The 20,527-nt window shown below is 39.2% G+C and overlaps 1 long non-coding RNA gene across 1 annotated transcript in view; it reads left to right on the top strand.

Annotated features, from left to right (window-relative positions):
* The window catches only part of LOC307186744, a 76,415-nt gene that overhangs the window by 8,536 nt on the left and 47,352 nt on the right, over positions 1–20,527 (top strand). Inside the window, exon 3 of the long non-coding RNA XR_013828456.1 lies at positions 9,800–9,877. This is a non-coding gene — a long non-coding RNA (uncharacterized lncRNA). The remainder of the gene's footprint in view (positions 1–9,799; positions 9,878–20,527) is intronic.

The following is a 20,527-nucleotide window of genomic DNA, read 5'->3' as shown; positions in this document are numbered from 1 at the left end:
AATTATTATGCTGCATACCTTAAACTTATACAGTACTGTATATCAATTATATCTCATTAAAACTGGAAGAAAAAAAAGCTAAATTCCGCTTGAAAATGCAAAAGACCAAAAACTGAAAACAATAAGGTTACATTAAAGCTAGAAATGTTTCTAAGATGTTACAGCAAACAGATCCTTTGCTGTCTGACTTCTGGTTGCGTTGGGCCAGTGGGAAGCCCTGGCAGAAGCTTGGAAAAAGGGAGGAAAATGAGGTCAGAGCCCTCTCCCTCTTGGGTCATCTGAAGCTGGCTATGTTGCTCAACCAAAGGTCACTGCTTTTCTGTGGCAGCCTGCTAGTATCCAAACCCTCTCCTCATCCTTTGAGGCCTAGAGGTAGTAACAGCTCTGCTGTCCTAACTACAGGTTACTGCAGTACACAGTGCAATTCCCTATATTCCATCTATACCATGTGTTATGGGTTGAATCATGTCCCCTAAGAAGATGTTGAAGTCCTAACTTCCAGTGCCTATGAATGTGACCTTATCTGGAAATAGAGTTTTTGCAAATGGTCAAGTTAACATGAGGTCATTAACGTGGGCCCTAGTTCAATATGACTGTGTTCTTAGAAAAAGACACAGAGACATGCACACAGGGAGAACGTCATGTGAAATGAAGTAGAGATCAGAGTGATGCATCTACAAGCCAAAGAGTGCCAGCAAACCACAGAAGCGAGGAGCCAGGCATGGAATAAAGTCTTCCTCATGGGCCTCAGAAGGAACCAACCCTGTCAACAGGGCTTGATCTTGGGATTCTGGCCTCCAGAACGATGAGATAATAAATTTCTTCTGTTTCAGCTACCTAGTATGTTGTACAGCAGCCCCACAAAACTATTAAATCATTTAAATAGTCCCTTAAAAATTCCCAGAGTTTTCTTCTTTCAGCCACGTGGTGTGGCTTGTGGGATTTTAGTTCCCTGACCAGGAATTGAATCTGGGCCCTGGCAGTGAAAGCGCCGAGTCCTAACCACTGGACCACCGGGGAATTCCCCAGAGTTTTCTTAATTTGATTATACCAACTGATACTTATTGGGACCCTGACTGATATAAATGGTATTATATAAGGAAATAAATCACTGGAATAATGTCTAGCTTATAGAAGAACTTGACGAGGTATCGCCAGTTAAGAGCTAGTTGTGGGCTGTGTTTGAAAATCTCTCACGTAAACTAGTACAAAGCATCAGATTGGAAGCGAACATTTGTATGACACATTTGTAGAGTTTGCTAATTGCTTTTCAGCTATCCAATGATTAATCCAATGATTAATTCCCATCTCCAAACATCCATTAGCTCTTGAGGACATTTAGTGGGAACAAAATATCTGTGACATGTTAAGAAGAAAAATAAAAACAGGGTAATGGGACAAAGAGTTATGGGGTAGGGGCTCTCAGATAGGGGTGATATTTGAACAGAGATCTTTCAATGGAGTAAAGGAGTGAGACCTATGGAAATCTAGGGACCAGTGTCCTGGGCAGAGAGAGCAGCCTATTCAAAGCCTCTGAGACTGGAGTGTGCTTTGTGTGTCAGAAACAGAGTGGAAGCCAGCATGGCTGGAGCAGATGGAGGCAGCAACAGGTAAAAGATAAGAGAAATAACCCTCATTTCCCTTTATTTATTTATTTATTTTTAATTAATTAATTTATTTTTGGCTGCATTGGGTCTTTGTTGTTGTGCACGGGCTTTTCTCTAGTTGCGGTGAGCGGGGGCTCTTTGTGGTGGCTTCTCTCGTTGCAGAGCACGGGCTCTAGGAGTGCGGGCTTCAGTAGTTGTGGCATGCGGGATCAGTAGTTGTGGCTCGAGGGCTTTAGAGCGCAGGCTCAGTAGTTGTGGCACATGGGCTTAGTTGCTCCACAGCATGGGGGATCTTCCCAGACCAGGGCTCTAACCCATGTGCCCTGCATTGGCAGGCGGATTCTTAACCACTGCGCCACCAGGGAGGCTCCTTGTTTCCTTTTCTATCCAATTAAAATATTTTAACTTTCTCTACTCATTTGTTGTGAGCATTTAAAGTTTGAGCACAGTGTTTGCAAAGTAATTAACAGAATGTTTCTCACATAATAAGTGGGGTAGAGGTCACAAGCACCATGTTTTTCTCCAGATTCCTTCTCCATCCTTTCAACACCCCCAGCAAAAATTCATATTATTCAAAAAGACTAAGAAATATTTTATTTTTAAATGACAACCTAATATCTAATCAAGTGAATTTTCTTGACTTTGGTAGAGATGATTTTCTTCAGCCCCAAGTTAGTTTCCAGACCTTCCTGTTTATTCCATTTTGATTTGTGTGACCATGCATCCTTTCCCCGACCTTCCATTATTTCTCTGGAGCCATGTTTTGGCTCTGGGAGTCCCAACTACTGTAACATAAAGAACTCTTACAGATTTTTAAGGAAGTTTTTCACTTACAGAAAGTAATAAAAGTATTAATTTCCTTTTCAGATTATTTAAATGGATCATAAAATAGCCTAATTTACTGAGCTTACCTTTCCTTGTGTCTCAAACAATCAAAAGAGGGTGTATGGTCTGGGATACTAAAGCATTTATGCTCACTGGTGCCTGAAAGGTTTAATGTCTCTTCCTGGAGTAATTAATTTAAAGTAGGGCAAGACTGGACCAACATTATTATTTCATTTTAAGTGCATCTGGAAATTCAGAGAGTGAGCTTTTGTTTAGCTCTGTTGAAGAAAAAGAAATACATGTTCATAATGTTTACCTATTATTAGAGCAATTCTACAATTGCCGCTCGCAATTAGGAGGCAAAGCTCATGACGTCACTTTGAACAGGAGCCAGGAGGCAGCAGAATCATTTGTGTTCTATTCATGAGGCATGGACTTAGGGAGCAGAGCAAATGGGGCTTAGTGAAGCAGGGAATTTCTACAATGGGAGGAATTAAGCAAAAATTGAGGATGTATTTAGAAAGAGAAAAGGAATCCCCCAGATAACTTTTTTTTTTTTTTTTTTTTGGCGGTACGCGGGCCTCTCACTGTTGCGGCCCCTCCCGCTGCGGAGCACAGGCTCCGGATGCACAGGCCCAGCGGCCCAGCTGCTCTGCGTCATGTGGGATCCTCCCGGACCGGGGCACGAACCCGTGTCCCCTGCATCAGCAGGCGGACTCTCAACCACTGCGCCACCAGAGAAGCCCCACCAGATAACTTTTAAAGATGTTCACTATTACAAACATCACAAAATCGAGCAACAGAACATAATAGTTTTTAATAATTGACTGCCTGACATACCACTTTGCTTTCTTCCTACATTTTTGACTGCATACTCTTTGATGACCTTTTCATATTAAAATGACTTTGTAATATTTTCTACAGAAAGAAGAGAAAAATATCTCAGTCCCAGCTTAGTCGACTGGAATTTGTTTTTTATTATTCCTGGTTTAGAGGAATACAATTGTGGCTTAATACACAGTCATACTCACTGTTTTTACTACTGCTTCCAGTTTGTGATCTGGAATCACAGGCATCCTGATCATTCTATTATTTTATTTCTCACAGTTCCCATCAAAAAATAATGTATGATGTGTCTATAACTGTACATGCTGCATTACATTCCTGCCAGGAATGAATGCCCATGTTGACCAGACATCTATGAAAAACAAATCATTGAGGAGAAGCTAACAGGTTTATACAACTGGTGATTGGAACAGTGTTCTTCAGACTGGCTTCTAGCTTCTTACATTTCGCATTTCCTTTCTCTTTCATTCTTCACGTACTCCCAACAACTCCTGACCTAATTATCTCCCAAAGGCCCCACCTCCAAATATGGTTACATTGACGAATCAGATTTCACATATGAATGGGGGGAACACAAACATTCAGTCCATAGGTAGGCAGTGTAGGGGAAAAGTAAATACACACACACACACACACACACACACACACACACACACACACGAATAACATGTGCATCCCATCAGCTCCCATATCTTTGTATGGTCATAGCTGGGTCTAAGTCTCTTCCTTCCATGAGTATCCTTTCGACCACTTTCTGTATTTTTTTCTTACTCAAGTCTGTATGTGATGTATATATTAACCTGATTTCATTTAGATAGGTTGTTAGTACCCTGCTGCTGGGCACAGTGTTTTGTTGGCTACTGGCATTTGGTTGAACATAAGGGAAGCACAAGGTTGTTTTTGTTTTTTTTTTTATCTTTATTGGAGTATAACTGCTTTACAATGGTGTGTTAGTTTCTGCCACACAACAAAGTGAATCAGCTATACATATACATATATCCCCATATCCTCCCCTTCTTGAGCCTCCCTCCCACACTCCCTATCCCACCCCTCGAGGTCGTCACAGAACACCTAGCTGATCTCCCTGTGCTATGCAGCAGCTTCCCACAAGCCATCCATTTTATGTTTGGTAGTGTATATATGTCAATGCTACTCTCTCACTTTGTTCCAGCTTCCCCTTCCCCCCTGTGTCCTCAAGCCCATTCTCTACTTCTGCATCTTTATTCCTGCTCTGCCACTAGGTTCATCAGTACTGTTTTTATAGATTCCATATATGTGCGTTAGCATATGATATTTGTTTTTCTCTTTCTGACTTACTTCACTCCCTATGACAGACTCTAGGTCCATCCACCTCATTACAAATAACTCAATTTCGTTCCTTTTTATGGCTGAGTAATATGCCATTGTATATATGTGCCACATCTTCTTTATCCATTCATTTGTTGATGGACATTTAGGTTGGGAAGCACAAGGTTAATCCAGTCATTTGGAATTACTGGAAGCTCTTCTTGATGTAGTGTAACCTATGGAATCCATTTATATTTTCTTGCCGTTTCAGAAATTAAGCTCCACTTAGACCAGAAGGAAAAGAGGCTACTTTGAATTTTTTTTTAGTGGGAGCCTTCAGGTGGAAGGAGGAAAGACAGGACATATTTCCTATAAGAACAAAAAAAATGCCACTTAGTGTTTCCCCTACCTGTCTGATTTCTTTCCGTTAGGAATATGTTTCACAAGGGAGAGAATGTTCTCCTGATCGGGGACCTTCTTTGTTTTTCTCTCATGTCCCTTAAGATAATTTTGATAGATTATGGTTCCCCCTTGCACATTTAAAAGTTCATAACTAAAATGTTTAATTGTAAATGTATACAGTTTCAAAGGATATAATTTCTGGCACATTAAATTCAAATTTTAAAGTGAAACTGTTACCTCACTTTTAAATATATCTATAGCAATGTTACACCACCATCATCTATTTTTAAAGGCATGAAAATTCCTTCTTTAACAATTAGACATTTTTCATTATTCTCTTTCCTCCTGGAAATTGTATTTCCATTCCACCTCCTCCTCAAAATTGTATACCAGTTTAATCTATTTTTCTGTTTAAGTATATTTTATTGATTACTCTTTCATATGCTTATGCAACAAAAATAAAAGAATTTCCATTCTGTTTTTTTAATAATCTCTAGTCAAGAACTTCATGTCTAAGTTTAAATTCCTTTTGTTACAATTTTAGTTCTGCCTAGAAGTTGCAAAAAAGAAGATAAATTTTCTGTAAACTTAGAGTTCTAAGAGCTAAAACTTTCTCCTGTATTATCATTACAGTTATTTTTCATATGCAAATGATCAAAAACAACATACATAAATTATATTTTTTTAAATTATTGCATATCAAAAATAAAATTGTATTGGGAATGCATTTCATAGTGTGATAGGTAGTGGAGGTTTATGATGTTTCAATCAAATGAGATGACACAAATACTTACAATTGTTCGTTTGACACCCAAGAGATTACATCTTAGAACCATGCAGTGCACCAACAGGAATGGGTGACAGGTGTACCTTTCTATTGTCAAGTGGGAGACAGGCTATGGGCAAAGGAAGGGCTACAAATATTTCATTGACATCTACCTTGGCAAATTAGTTTTAGGAAAGAGTCGATATGGAAGTTGAGTATCTGGAAATTGATTTCCTTAAAACTGTGTTTGCATATCTTCTGAAAAGCTACATGTACATACCTGTTTGAAAAAGCTATTCTATATAGTTATTAAGATAGTCCATGAATGTGTTCCCCCGCAGGAGTAAGAGATAAGAGTGCAGTAAGAGGTGCAAGTGGGGACAATTGCAGACACCTCTTTGAGACCTTTGTAGTGGGAAGGAACACAGTGGGAGAGCCTTTTTTTAGATAAGTTTTAATCTTTAGGAATTCTGATCCAATTATATTTTGATTAGAACAAGAACTTCATTTGATTTCTGTTGTCAAATATTTCCTGCCTTTTAAAAAGTAAGTGCCTTTTAAATTAGTCTGTTTAAATTTAGTGTGATAACTGAAGCTATTAATCTCAGATCCAATGACTTCTCCTAATGTATGCTCACACGGGAGACCCTACTAATTATAAAATGTCACAGATTATCACTTACAAACGAGAGAGGAAAATATGGAGGAAACTCACAAACAATATACACGAGCTTAACACGTACTGACAAATGTCACCCACTTAAAATTGTTTCTAGAATCAGTTAATGATTTTACCTCAAAAACTTTATATAGATAAAAAATTTCAATAATCCTATTTATTTCACTATATATATTTCAATGTATTTTTAATTTATAAATTTATTTTATTTATACTTATTAATTTTATATTTAATAAATTGATAAATGTATGAATAAATATAAATAAATAGATGTTATTTATTCATAGTTATCATTTTTTTTCTCTGAAAAATGGTATACTGCATAAGGAAATCAAAAAATATCTTTTACAAAAAAGGTTAAAGATACCACATTCGTAAAGGCACATATGAAACTATAGCAATGGCAAGGCCAGTGAGAATATAAACAATATGCAAGTAGGACCAATATCTAAATAAGACTTTATAAAACAACTAGAAAACAGTGCAAAAAATATACCTCATAATTGTGCATAAAACTGGCAAGCATAAGCTTATTTACTAATATAAAAAACATAGACTATCATGCATAATTTTATGTGAGGCTTTTAACATTGAGAGGGAGTCTACACTAAACTAAATTATAAATTTATAATCTTGTACATTTCTTAGTTTATTCTATTTATTTTCAGTTTACGTTTATCTTAATTTAGCAAAAATACCCAGCTATTAAAACAAAGGAATCAGACTTTTTACTTTACACTTCAGAAAAATGTAAATTAACAAGGTCTTACTGTAAACTAACTATTTGTTTTCAATTACTTGGCACCAGGTCTTACATATTTTTAACCCAATTTTTAACTTCCTCTTGGAGCACGCTGGAGCAAAAGTTTTGAAACAATGTAAGAAAAACTGCTCTTGGAGCGCTTGGCAGCCAGAACCTCACTCCATATGTTATGTGATGTCTCACCTGGGTTTTAGTTAAACCTGGAAACATCTTTCATCCTTGGGTCAAGCAGCAGACTTGCTTAAGCAAAGCTGGTGAAGTCAGAGGCTGATCCCAGGCTTGGAAGTGTGTGTGGGGAAAGGGAAGGGAGAAGGAAGCGAAGGAGAGGAGAGGAGTGGGCAACAAAGAGATATGGAGAATAGGAGGAAAAAAAGAGATGTCAAGAGGAAAAATAAGAGAGCTGTGTGAGATTGGAAAGGCTAGGGCGGCACCATCCCTGCATCTCCTGCTGAGCGACATTGTTACCTAAGTCTGTTTAGGGAATTTCCAAAACACAGAGGAGCTTTGAGGGTCTGGCTGTCAGACCTTATGCAACCAAGTTGTTTTGGGAACAGCCTGAAAATTTCACAAGAGAGCTGAGTTCTCAAGAGATTGACAGTTTGACCAAAAGATCAAAGGTTTGGTGCAGTGGGGCTGATTTTCAGAAACCCTTCCAAATTGTGAAGATTTTCCTCCTTGTTATGGCAATTAAGACGTGAAAATAGTCATTCAAGGCACTTCTAAGCAGCTTTCTTCTTTGTTCACAAGGTTCCACGTATGTCAGTCCTCTCCAAACCCACGGAAACAAAGTAGGTGACCAGGATGATTACACCCAAATCACTGATAAAAGGAGAGAGAAGCACAGAAATATGCAGTGATTTGTTTGGCTTTCCGAAAAGAGAAAGTTGCATGGTTGGATTACAAATATTATTGCCTTCAGATCAGCGAAGTACATAAGCAGGATTGCTGTGGGTGGGTGTGGAGGAAGGAGTAATTGCATGATTAAGAGTGAGTAGCAGGGGCTTCCCTGGTGCCGCAGTGGTTGAGAGTCTGCCTGCTGATGCAGGGGACACGGGTTCGGGCCCCGGTCCGGGAAGATCCCACATGCCGCGGAGCGGCTGGGCCCGTGAGCCATGGCCACTGAGCCTGCGCATCCGGAGCCTGTGCTCCGCAACGGGAGAGGCCACAACAGTGAGAGGCCCGCGTACCGCAAAAAAAAAAAAAAAAAAAGAGTGGGTAGCAGCAGCCAGATGGGGTGGAGAAGGAAATGTTAACAGTTATTTGAGATTCTGAGTTCACCAGATATAGTTCCCAAACCAATAAGAAGATCTAAAAGCCATACAGTGAGATCCCCTAGATTAGAGAAGTCTGTGATAAACAAAAGCTAATATGCTGTGTTGCTATTGAAAAATACACATAAAGTAATAGCAGCTCTCTCTCTTTTTAAAACGTTTGTTTAATTAACAAAAGGTGATATAGATAATCTAAATACCGGTTAGCAATCCCTAACAACCAGGAGATACTTAAAATTTATTTGGAACTTAGAGTCTGGAAGTAAAGACCCATTTTCCACAACATTTTATACATCACTGTTTTGGCTGCTGAGACTAACTCAGAATATGGGACCATAGAAACTTCACAATTGCACCAAGATTTTTCCGTTCATTGTTCCTACAGTTTGGATTCGGCTTCACAACCATACCTGGGACTTATTAGGCCAGGAAGTCAAGGAGTTGGCATGTGTTTTTATTATAGTTAAACTTATCTGGATTTAAAAGGCATTAAACATCTTCTGATTTCTTTCCTTTCCTTCAATTGTACAAGAATGTTTTAATTGGATATTGTAAACGAAAACGTTCACTCTGCATTGATCACCTAGAGATCTGTTTTCAACCCTCTGAAGATTCCCAAATGCAGGCCTTCCCCTTAAAAGTCCTTAAAGCAGGGTCTTTAAGCCTATAAAGATCCATGAGCCCAAGATTTCCGGCTTGGAATGCTTTGGGCCTCAGTCATCCAGTTTCACTCTTTGTTCAATTACCCGGATAGCAGCCAGACCCTGGTTTCCTCTTGTGCCTTGTGGATAAAGTCATCATTATCTTCATTAATGAAAATGAAAATTCAACTTATTTGCACAGAATTCATTCCGTTGCTACATATCTCCTTTCCATCATAATTTAAGAAGTTTAAACTTGGTACACAAAGCACATTCTGAGGATGACTGGCCAGACGTTGTTGAAGGGCTTAAGTAACAAAAGAGCAAAATAGTATAGGCTGGGTAATGGTCATCTAAATTGCACTCTAAGCAACATCAGCTCTATTATCAGCTCCCACTGAAATTAAATGAAGATGGTTTTTCCAGAAGGAGTTTGCATTCAGCCATAGTGAATGTACAGTGGAAGCTTTCAAAAGTGACATAGGTTTCTCCTCAGTTACTCTACTCATAATTCCAATTAGGAACACACTGATTAACCCCAGCACACAATTTCTGGGAGAATCTTACTTCTATTATCCTGACTAATTTCATGAACCCAGAGGAAAAGGGAGAAGTTTATAATTCATTATGGCAAATTATGCAAAACTAAACCTCTGAAAGCCTGTATCTATAAAAAGATATGAGATTGACCATTATTGATGTTTTTCCTAGGAAGATGGGAGAGCTCTGAATTCAGATGCTGAATGAACTGACTGCTTCAGAACTGCCCTGTAGATACAGTCCTTTCAGGTAGGGGAAGATGCTAAATATCTGGCTGAATTTTGTCAGTGTGTTAAAGCATTTATTTTTTCTAAAATCATTTCAGAAGAAAATAGCGGGCGCAATTCATTGGAGCACATGCATATGAATGTGATGAAACGCAGTGGTCTGCATAGCCAAGATAACATGGAATGAATGACAAAACAAATTTCTCCAAAGCTAAGTTGTGTCATAATGTTCATCTATATTGAACGATCTGTCTTTTCCTCATCTCTACCAGCACTGCTCTGGTCAAGCGACCTCACTGAAATCTTTACTTCCTCTCCTATGCCTTGTCAAGCCTCTTTTCACAGCTACCACGGTGATTTAAAAAAAAAAAAAAAGGATCATGTTACCCCTGCTTATTTAAAACTTATCAAAATTCCCATTGCATTTTGAATAAAATACAGATTCCCCTCAGATCTCATTTCTTATCATGTCTTTCTCAATCATTATTTTCCAATGTCACTGACCAACTTTCTGTACCTACAAAACGTCTCTGCTTCTGGGCCTTTGCATTTCTTAGGCCCACTGCCTGGAGTTCACTTTTCCCTGAATTTGACCAGGCTAATTCCTTCTAGCAATCAGGGCTTAGTCTTTTCTAGGCATCTTATCAAAAGTAGCCTGCAGATTTTTCATTATCACGTTATCTTGTTTCATCTTCTTCATAAGGCTCTCATTATCTGAAATTATCTTTATTTGTTTACATGCTTAATGCCGTTCTTCGCCACTAGAATGGAAACCCAAAGGTCAGCAGTCTGTTTGTTCTGTTCACTGTTGTATTGCCAGCATTTTGACATATATGAAGACCATGTGCCATTTTCTAAATCAAGATTCAGAATGGCTTACATTTTTTGTGGAGAGGGCTTGTGATCAAGACTGTATGAACTTGGAGGGATATGTTGTGGATATGTTGTGGCCAGGGATACGTTGTGGCCAGAATTAAGGATGGCCAAGATGATGGGCAGTATGATATTGTAGAAAGTATGTGAGCTTAGAATCAGACCTGAGCTCACATCTCAGGCTGCCTTACTAGTTGTGTGACCTTGGGCAAGGTACTTACAGCTTTAGTGAGGCTCACTTTCCTTACATATAAAGAATAGAGAACAAAGAGCATTTACAAAAAACTGTTTCACAGTGTTGTGAAGACTAAATGATACCATGTGTGTAAAGTGACTAGGTCTGTGCCTTCTACATATAGGCTCCCAATAAGTGGTAAATTATTGTGATAGACATTACTTGTTACCTATCCCATAGCTATAGTCCCTTCTTCTTTGATAACAGGGCCCTAATTTTGTTCAGGGTGGTAGTGCCTAGGCCCAGATGGTGAATCATGTTTAATCTAAGACAATCATTAGCAACCTGTTCCCCACTTTCCCAGCCTCCTTTGCAACTACAGGTGGTCACGGGATCCAATTCTGGATGATGAAACTAAGGGAAAGTTGGCACTGTGTGTGTAAAGGGGGGAAGGGAGACTCCAGGGAGGTTTCTGCTTTTCTGATACAAGGACAGACATCAGTGATGCTGTATATGGCTGCCTCCCCCCGCCACCCTTTCTTCCTGCCGTGAATATTGAAGTGATGACTTATGAACAAGCATCCTACAACCTGAAGAGAAAGCCTTGCCATTTTTGAGCCACAGAACCAACGCCAGAAACCATTTACCTGCATGCATTTTTGTCATATGAAAATAATAATCCCATATTTACTGAAGCAACTGTTAGGTTACCTGCTACTAAAAGTAATATTTCTAAATGATGCAAATGTATATGTGTCTGTGTGTATGTATATGTGTGTGTAGGCAAGTAGAGCATTTAAAGTTGATGGTAGTGAGATATACGTTACTGGTACCCAAAGTTAGCTGGTTCAGTGTCACCAGGATGTTTACCAAGTAAAAGCAGGGATGGATTGCCAATCTATTCAAGGTCACACCTTAAACATGGTAAAGTTTAAGGATGTGGATTTTAAATTTCATTAATTAAAGCTGATACTCAGGATACCCATCCCTCCAAAACACGGGCTACATTTTATTGTGGAAAACAATAGTATGTGTATTTATCTAAAACCAAGTTTTAAAAGAAATCTGCTTTCCATTTTCAATGTTAACCTCATTTTATTTCCTTTTATAAAAACTGAGTATATTCTCTTTATATTTTTGGATATTTGAGTAAAGAACAAACAGCATTTACAAAATGCTACGTTTAAAAAAACTTATTTTAGGGCTTCCCTGGTGGCGCAGTGGTTAAGAGTCCACCTACCGATGCAGGGAACATGGGTTCGTGCCCCGGTCCGGGAAGATCCCACATGCAGCGGGGCGGCTGGGCCCGTGAGCTATGGCCGCTGAGCCTGCGTGTCCGGAGCCTGTGCTCCGCAACGGGAGAGGCCACAGCAGTGAGAGGCCCGTGTACTGCAAAAAAAAAAAAAAAAAAAAAAAAACACCTTATTTTAGGTCTTAAAATTTTCAAGTGTTTATGAGACAAATGTTTTTTAAAATAAAACTGACATTTAAACTAAAAATGTTCTATTGTACTATATAAATTCATCATGCTATATGAAATATATTATTGTAGTCTAAAATTTTAAAACAATATGGTATACTTTTAGGTACTTAGCTAACTGTTAATTTTCATAATAAAAGTAAAATTTGTATAGTGTTACTATGCACCTAATTGTTCTAAAATCTTAATTTATATGAACTCATTTAGTCTTCTCATCAGTCTTCTCTATGGATTTGGTACCGTTATTATTGTCATTCCCATTTTATATCTGGTGATACGGAGGCACAGAGATACTGAATAATTTGTCTCAGTAGAGCTAAGATATGAACCAAGGGATCCTGGCTCTAGAGGCTGCTCTCTTATCTGCTATGCTTTGTTGCCTCCCAAGTTTACTCATTATACCTCATATGAGCATAGTTATATTATTTGTTAACTTGTGGTAAGCTACATTCCTTAACACATTTCCTATTCACTCCTTTTGCTGTGTATTTAAAGATTGTTTTTCATTTATTATCCCATATACTTTGGAATAAATGGATTTGCCACCCTCCCTTACCCTATTCCTCCCGGTAAGCTAACAAGTTGCGGTAGATCTCTAGCACTCTTGTGCACTCAGCCAATTAGAACAAAACTCCTTCTGATGGGAATCCTAAGCCAAAATTCTCATCTGCCTTAAGAATAAAGATCCTTAAGAATAAAGGATCAGTTGCCCTTTGGGGACACATTAGGAGGCATTGCACCAACCATATTCAGCTTGTAAAACTCTAGCTTGAATTCTGCCATTTCTATTTAGTTCATGGCCTGCAGTTCCGGGGCTGTGTATATCTTATTCCATATTCTGGGGGAACCTCACAAGTGTTATCTTTTCCTTTGTCTGTCTGTCATTGTGACTTAGGAAATATGGACAAGGATGAGGACTACTGATTTTATGGATGAAACAAAAGTTTTAGAAAGGGAGCGGGACTGAGCATCCCTTCAGTTGTCTGTTCCATGATTAGGCTGACTGTGAGAAAGGGATAAGAGAAAAGCCAAAGTCAGACGTATTTAAAGGAAGAGAGTAGAGAATGTGAGAATAAAATGTGGGAGGAGGGAAGAGATTCAGAGAAGAGTGAGAAAGTCAGCAGGTCTGGGTCTTGGGGGTGTGGGACAGGTATATGAAGAGTGTTGGAGAAGAAAAGATCTGCTTCTTCCGTGTCTCACTTGTGGAAACTACAGTGTTAAAGGAAGCTGCCCAGAATGGCCTCTCTGCTTGGAAGCTCCTTAGGCATCAAGGAAATAAATAATTAAGCCTAGTCCTGACCACATCCTTTTTCTCCTGGCATTTGTATCCTCCCTCCATTCTCCAAACCTTTGATATTATTCCTTAAATTAATCACTCATTTTCTCTTTGCAACGTCCTGTCCTGGCGTCCGCGGCTCTCGCTTTTGTGAACGGCTTTTGGGTACTCTGCACTAAGCAGCCATCCTGGATCAGATCATGTCAGAAAGCTGCTTTTCCAGTTATGGGAAAACCACAAGAAAGTTCCTAAAATGGCAGTCCCAGCTTGCTCCCTGCAATTATGTCTTTGTCTCCCCCTTCTCGCTTTCAAGTTTTTTTTTTTTTAGTTTTGTATATGGAACTTAGCTAACAGGAAGAAGAGATTACTAGCGTTAACTTTTGAGCAAACTCCTTAGAGGAGTTCCTCTGAAATTTCTGTAGCTCCATGATGTAGGCTGACTGCTGCCTCTTCATTTTCCTTTCACTCATCAGCATCTCACAAATTCGCTTCTGCTCCTCTACGAAGTCTGGTCCTACAGAAGTTTCTAAGAACCTCCCCGTTCATGACTCAAATAGAAACTGTTCAGTCCTTTTGTTAACTGAGTACTTTTTGTCCACATCTTTCTTTCTTCAATCCCCAAATCCTTGTGCCATGTATTCCTCTCAGGTTCCTTCTGATTTTTTTCCTCACTGGTTCCTCTTCCTCTGTTTCATCCTTACATTGTAGCTTCCCTGGGCTTCTGATTCTGTCATCCTTTCCCCTTCCTTCACCTTCTTCCCTATTATGGGTTGAATTGCATCTCCTCCAAAAAGGTATGTTAAAGCCCTAATCCCTAGTACCTTGGAATGTGAGCTTATTTAGAAATAGGGTCATTGCAAACATAATTAGCTAAATTGACATGAGGTTATACTGGAGTAGGATGGGTTCTAAGTCCAATATGACTTGTGTCCTTATAGGAAAAAGTAAATTTGATAGAGCATATGTACAGGGGAGGCAGCCATGTGAAGAGAGAGCAGAGACTGGAGTTACGCTGCCACAAACCAAGGAACACCAGGGGGTTACCAGGAATTGGGGGAGGTGAGGACGGCTACTCCTTGAGAGACTTCAGGGGGATCATGGCCCTGCCAACATCTTGATTTCAGACTTCTAGCCTCCAGAACCATGAGACAATACATTTCTGTTTAGCCCTGGTTTGTGGGTACTTTGTTCTGGCAGTCCTAGGAAACTAATAACCCTCCCCTCTTCTCCTCTCCCCTCTCATCCCTCCTCCTCTTTTCCCTTCTTTTCTCTTTTCTTCCCTAATCCCTGGATAACAACATCCACCCCATGACCTATATTCCATTATCCTATATTCCATTACCTGATATTCCATTATCACCTATATTCTGACAACTCTCAGGTCTCCTGAACTCTAAAACCAAATTTATAATTTCCCATTTATCGTCTTCATCTGGGTGTTCTGCAGACATTTGAAAGTCAACACATTTAAAACAGGACTCATATTTGCTCTTTATTCTATGTTCTTGTGGCAGGTTGTATTGTCCTAAGATGACTGCACAATGTATCTCACTGTGACATCATAATGTGACATTGTAACTCTGTTCATCCAGAGTTGAGGGTCTCTGTTCCCTCCCTGAACCTGGGTGGACCTTTGTGATAACCTTGACCAGTGAAGTGACTAGTAGCAGAAGTGACTTCATGTAACTTCTAAGGCCAAGTCATAAAAATTCGATTCACTTCCACCCGGTTTTCTTGGAACACTTGCTATTGGAACCCAGCCACCATGCTGTGAGAAAGCCTAGGCCACATGGAGAGGCCAAGTGTAGGCACTCTGATCAACAGCTCCAAGTGAGGTCCCAGTTGACAGCCAATATGTACCTCTAGGTATATGAAAGAGGAAGGCTTTGAGATGATTCCAGCCACAGCCGCCATCTGACCGCAACATGTGAGAGATCTTGAACAGGAACCGTAAGGCTAAGGCAATCAGCCTCCAAAACCATAAGAGATGATCACAAATGATTGTGTTATTTTAAGCCACTAAGTTTTGGGAATAAATCATTATGCAGCAATACATAACTGCAGTGGTTCTTTATTTCGATTAATAAAACAACATTTAGTCAGTCACAATGCTTTATATTCTCAGTCATCTGTAATTCTTCCTTTTCACTCATTCCACAAATTTAGTCCATTTTCTAATTCTTGCCAATTCAACCTCATAAATTTTTGCTGAGAAAATGCTCTTCCTTATATACTCTGTTTCCCTGCCTTATGGATACCATTGTAATAATGCATACGGAAGAGGATGAGGTCTTAAACTGGCATCTTCCAGGCTTCCATTTTGTCCTGATTGAATCGATCCTCATGCTTATGTTAGAGTGATCTCTTTAAAATACAAATCTGACCATGTCATTTTCCTGCCTGTCACCCTCTGAGTTAAAGATAATGTCTTCTTATGCAAAGATATTCATGCAAGGTCCTCCATAAGGTGGTTCCCAAAACTATCTTTCCAGATTTATCACTTGGCATGGCACCCCATGTCCCCAACATTCTAGCCACTTTGGCCTATTCATTTTGCCCTAAGTAAGCAGCACCTATGCTTCTGTGCTTCTGCCCATGATCCTTTTTCTCCCTGGAATGTCTTTGTGAGTTTTTCCTGTCCTAGATTACATACCACTGTTTTGAAGAACTTTATTGGAACATTCTCTTGTCCCCCAGCAGAACTACTTTTTTTTCCCTCTGCTTTAATAAAACCTTGCAATATCTCTCTCATTTTATTAGAATTATGTTTTTCTAGCTGTCTCTCCTATTAAACTGAGAAACCTCTAGTACTAGAACTACATGCTAGATTTAATATTAGATACTGATGATTCTAAGAACAGCAAGGTATAATATAGTTACACCATTCATTCAATCATTCATTTATTTGCTCATTCACTTATTCCTTTATCAAATATTGTTTACCAATGGCACTCTATTCCCAAGGAAAGAGTGAGCATGTAACTTTTCTAATTTGTCTTAGAGAGCTGAAAAATCAAGCCATTGTCTTTTGCTGGGAGAGCTCACAGGATACTTTGGGAACAATTTCAATACCAAAGATAAAACACATGTTTATGAAACTAAACACTGTAATAACCACTTTACATATATCATTACACTTAATCCTCATAAAGATACTTGAATGTAGATTTTATTGTTGAGTAAACTGTTAAAGACTAAATAGCTTGCCCAAGTTAACAGTAAATAGCAATGCTATATTTGGATCTAAGTCTGTTTGGTTCTCAAGTTCATTTTCTTTCCATCATTAGGTCATATTTTCTTCTCCTTTTAGTATCAGTGGTCATCTCTTTCGTAATTACTGCATTGTTGGCATTTCCAGATCACCTACGTGTCCATCTACTAAAATATCTGGTGGGGAGGTGGGACACTACTAGCCCTGACAGCCTTTCCACCTAACTTTCCAGATTTCAGTTCCCCCAGGTGTCTAGTGAGCTGTCCTTTATTTCTCTTCCATTCGCAGTTATTTTGAGCAGTTTAGAAGTTGAGTTTTCATGAGGCTGCACTGAGAAGTTTGATTAGTCAGGCAAAGATGGACTTGAGAGACTCTAATTAGAGACAGTCTTGTGTTCAAATAAGGCATGTGGGAGGAAAGTCACAGCTGAGTAAGTAAAGACTGTGGGTCTGGGTGTGGCATCTGCGTGTGGGCCTTTGTGTCTGTGTGGGTGTGAGAATGCAAGCACATGTGCTGTCTGTAGCAGAAGGCATCTGTGGCTGGAGTGGTTCTTGCTACCACTAGGCATTTTTATTGTCTGCCTGTCCATGTGTTCTTAGGTGCACATGTGGCTTCTCCGTGGGTGTGCCAGTCGTGTCTGTGTATGGGTTTCTCTGTGTGTGTGTGGAGGTGTGGAAGGAAAAGCTAACTTCTCGATAGCTTTTCCAGACTTCCATCGAGAGCCCAAGACTCAGAGTGAAAATGCTGTCAGATGCTTAAATGAAATTTGCTACTGATATCTTAACTAGGAGGCATGGAGAAGCCAGAAAATGGAATCAACAATCCATTACATGCCCCACTCCTCTTCTTTTTCCAGTCTTAAAAGAGTCTCCTTCCTCATCTCCACCTCATCACTTATCTGTCCAGGTGAATTATTTTTCACTCTGCTTGCATGTCATCAAGCTGAATGATTGTTTCTGTGTTTCTGCCTCTAAACACTTCTGTGTTTTTGCCTCTAAAAAGGAAGAGAAGAGCTGTGAGATCCGGAGAGGACCGGCAGGTGAAATGTCTAGACGGGGGACACAGGGAGCCACTGCCTGCTCTGCCGTGTTGAATCATCACGTTGACTACATGCCAGGCACTGTGTTATAATATCGTCACACCACTGTCCCAATGTCCCCAAGTGATAGGCTAACAACCAAGAGGAGATAAAAGATAAAATAACAGGTAGAATTATGGTGGAACGTGAAACAGATCAATCCATGAAAGCAACTATGTGAATTGTGGAATATAAGTTCTCTTTGTGCTCTATCAAAGTAAAATTTGCAAAAAATTTGCAAAAAATTTGACCAAGGTAAAAAATTTATGCAAAAAATAAAGAGAAAAAATCTATGAAAACTGTCTAATGCAGAGCTTCTACTAATACCTGAGTCAGACTTCACCCCTCTCCAAACATTGTAACTATTCTACATTGGCTGGTGACTCTGATTTCTAAAAATGAAAAATATTTTATTTTTACATTCTGTGGCTTTTGTATAACTAGAAAGGGTACATTTGAGAGAGAGAGAGGAGAGACAGAAGAGAGAGGACAGAAGAAGAGAGGGAAGGATGTAACATGACTGAGATGTATTGATAGATTTTTATTCTTCTATTGAATGACAGCCATACAATCAGAACAGCAGTGAGATGCTTCCTCCTAAGTTGGAAAAAGGAGAAATAAGGTTTGCCATCTGTGGGAGTAGGCCTGGAGACTGTAAATAAGTGCCTGAAGTGTTTGGGAACACGAAAAGCTCCGGTTAAGGTCACCTGGGTGTAATTTCAAGCAGGCAGTTCTAGAATGTGATTTTAATTTAGTAATGGGAACCCAGGTGTATTGTACTTCATATGGAGAAAGAGTTGAATGCACAGAAGACAGTTCAGTCTGGAGGAAAAGAAAGGGAAACTACAACTGGGCAGTCCAGAGACAGGGAATTAGGAGACACAAATACTCAATCACTGCAGCATATTGTGGGGCAATGATCCTTCATCCCACAGCCCCACCTCTAGCATGAATAGGAGATTTTGCTTAAGATCATGCATATTTCCATTTGTTTTTATTTTCTGCTCACTAAGTAGCATTTTCATCATGAACTGTTCTGCTAATGAGAAGGTAATACCCTGGATGGGAAAAATATCATTATTCTAGAACCTGGAAGGAGTGTCTTTCCCAGAATAAGTGAAGGAAGGGACAGTCTAATTGGACTGATAAACTTCAGTCTCCTGTGAGTTTGATTAGTTTGATTAGTCTTTCCAGGACTGATGATGGAGAGACGCTGACAAGGTAAGAGCCAGATCCAGAACTGTATCACCTGCGAGGCCCATTGGTGGACGGGAAGCTGGCCTTCCTCTGGAAAGCACTCTGCTGTTAACTACATTGAATACTTAACACTGCTGGGTCATTATTTAGGAACAATACATATAGATGGGATAAGGCTTATCAGTATATGCATATTTCCAACCTTGCTCCTTCCCTGACACTAAAAAGGACTCTAGCTTGGCCTATTTAGTGTTGTTTCTTTTCCCCACTCTGCAAATCATAGTCCTGATTTGTTTGAATGGTTTTTGAGATTTTGTGATGGAGGGTTGAGAGGAAAAGGTGGGAAGTTGGGGAGCAAAAGGACAAGATATGCTTGTGTAGGGATTTAAAGGAGATTAGTGGTGGTCTGTGAGAGAAATGGATTGAGGAGCGAAATAAGTAGTCATCAAGGTCTGTGTATCAGCTTCATGGAGTTTGAGGTGACACAAGTAAACTACTTTTTTATACTGAAATTATTTTAGTTGGATGAAATAGAATGCATTTTTTTTTACCCACACATTTTCTTCCTTCCTTCCTTCCTTCCTTCCTTCCTTCCTTCCTCCCTCTCTCCCTCCCTCCCTTTCTCTCTCTTTCTTTCTTTCCTTCTTTCTTTTTTAACTTAAATTCTTTTTTAATTGAGATATAGTTGATTTACAATATTATATTAGTTTTAGGTGTGTAACATAGTGATAGAAAATTTTTATGGCTTATACTCCATTTATAATTATTATAAAATATTGGCTATATTCCCTGTGCTGTACAGTATATCCTTGGTCTTATCTATTTTATACATAGTAGTTTATATCTCTTAATCCCCTAACCCTATCTTGCCCCTCACTCCTTCCCTCTCCCACTGGTAACCACTAGTTTGTTCTCTATATCTGTGAGTCTGCTTTTTTCTTGATATGTTCACTAGTTTGTTTTATTTTTTAGATTCAACATATAAGTGATAACATGCAGTATTTCTCTTTCTCTCTCCGACTTATTTCACTTAGCATAATATCCTCCAGGTCCATCCCTGTCATTACAAATGGCAAAATTTCATTCTTTCTTTATGGCTGAGTAGTATTCCATTGTGTATATATACCACATCTTCTTTATTCATTTGTCTGTTGATGGACACTTAAGTTGCTTCCATGTCTTGGCAATTGTGAATAATGCTGCTATGAACATTGGGGTGCATGTATCACTTTGAATTAGTGTTTTCATTTCCTTTGGATATATGCCCAGGAGTGGGATTGCTGAATCATATGATAGTTCTATTTCTAGTTTTCTGAGGAACCTCCATACTGTTCTCCATAGCAGCTGTACCAATTTACATTCCCAGCAACAGTGTATGAGGG

This window comes from Stenella coeruleoalba (genome assembly GCF_951394435.1).
Source record: "Stenella coeruleoalba genome assembly, chromosome: 1".
NCBI lineage: Eukaryota > Metazoa > Chordata > Mammalia > Artiodactyla > Delphinidae > Stenella > Stenella coeruleoalba.
This window is presented reverse-complemented; position numbering and strand designations above follow the sequence as displayed.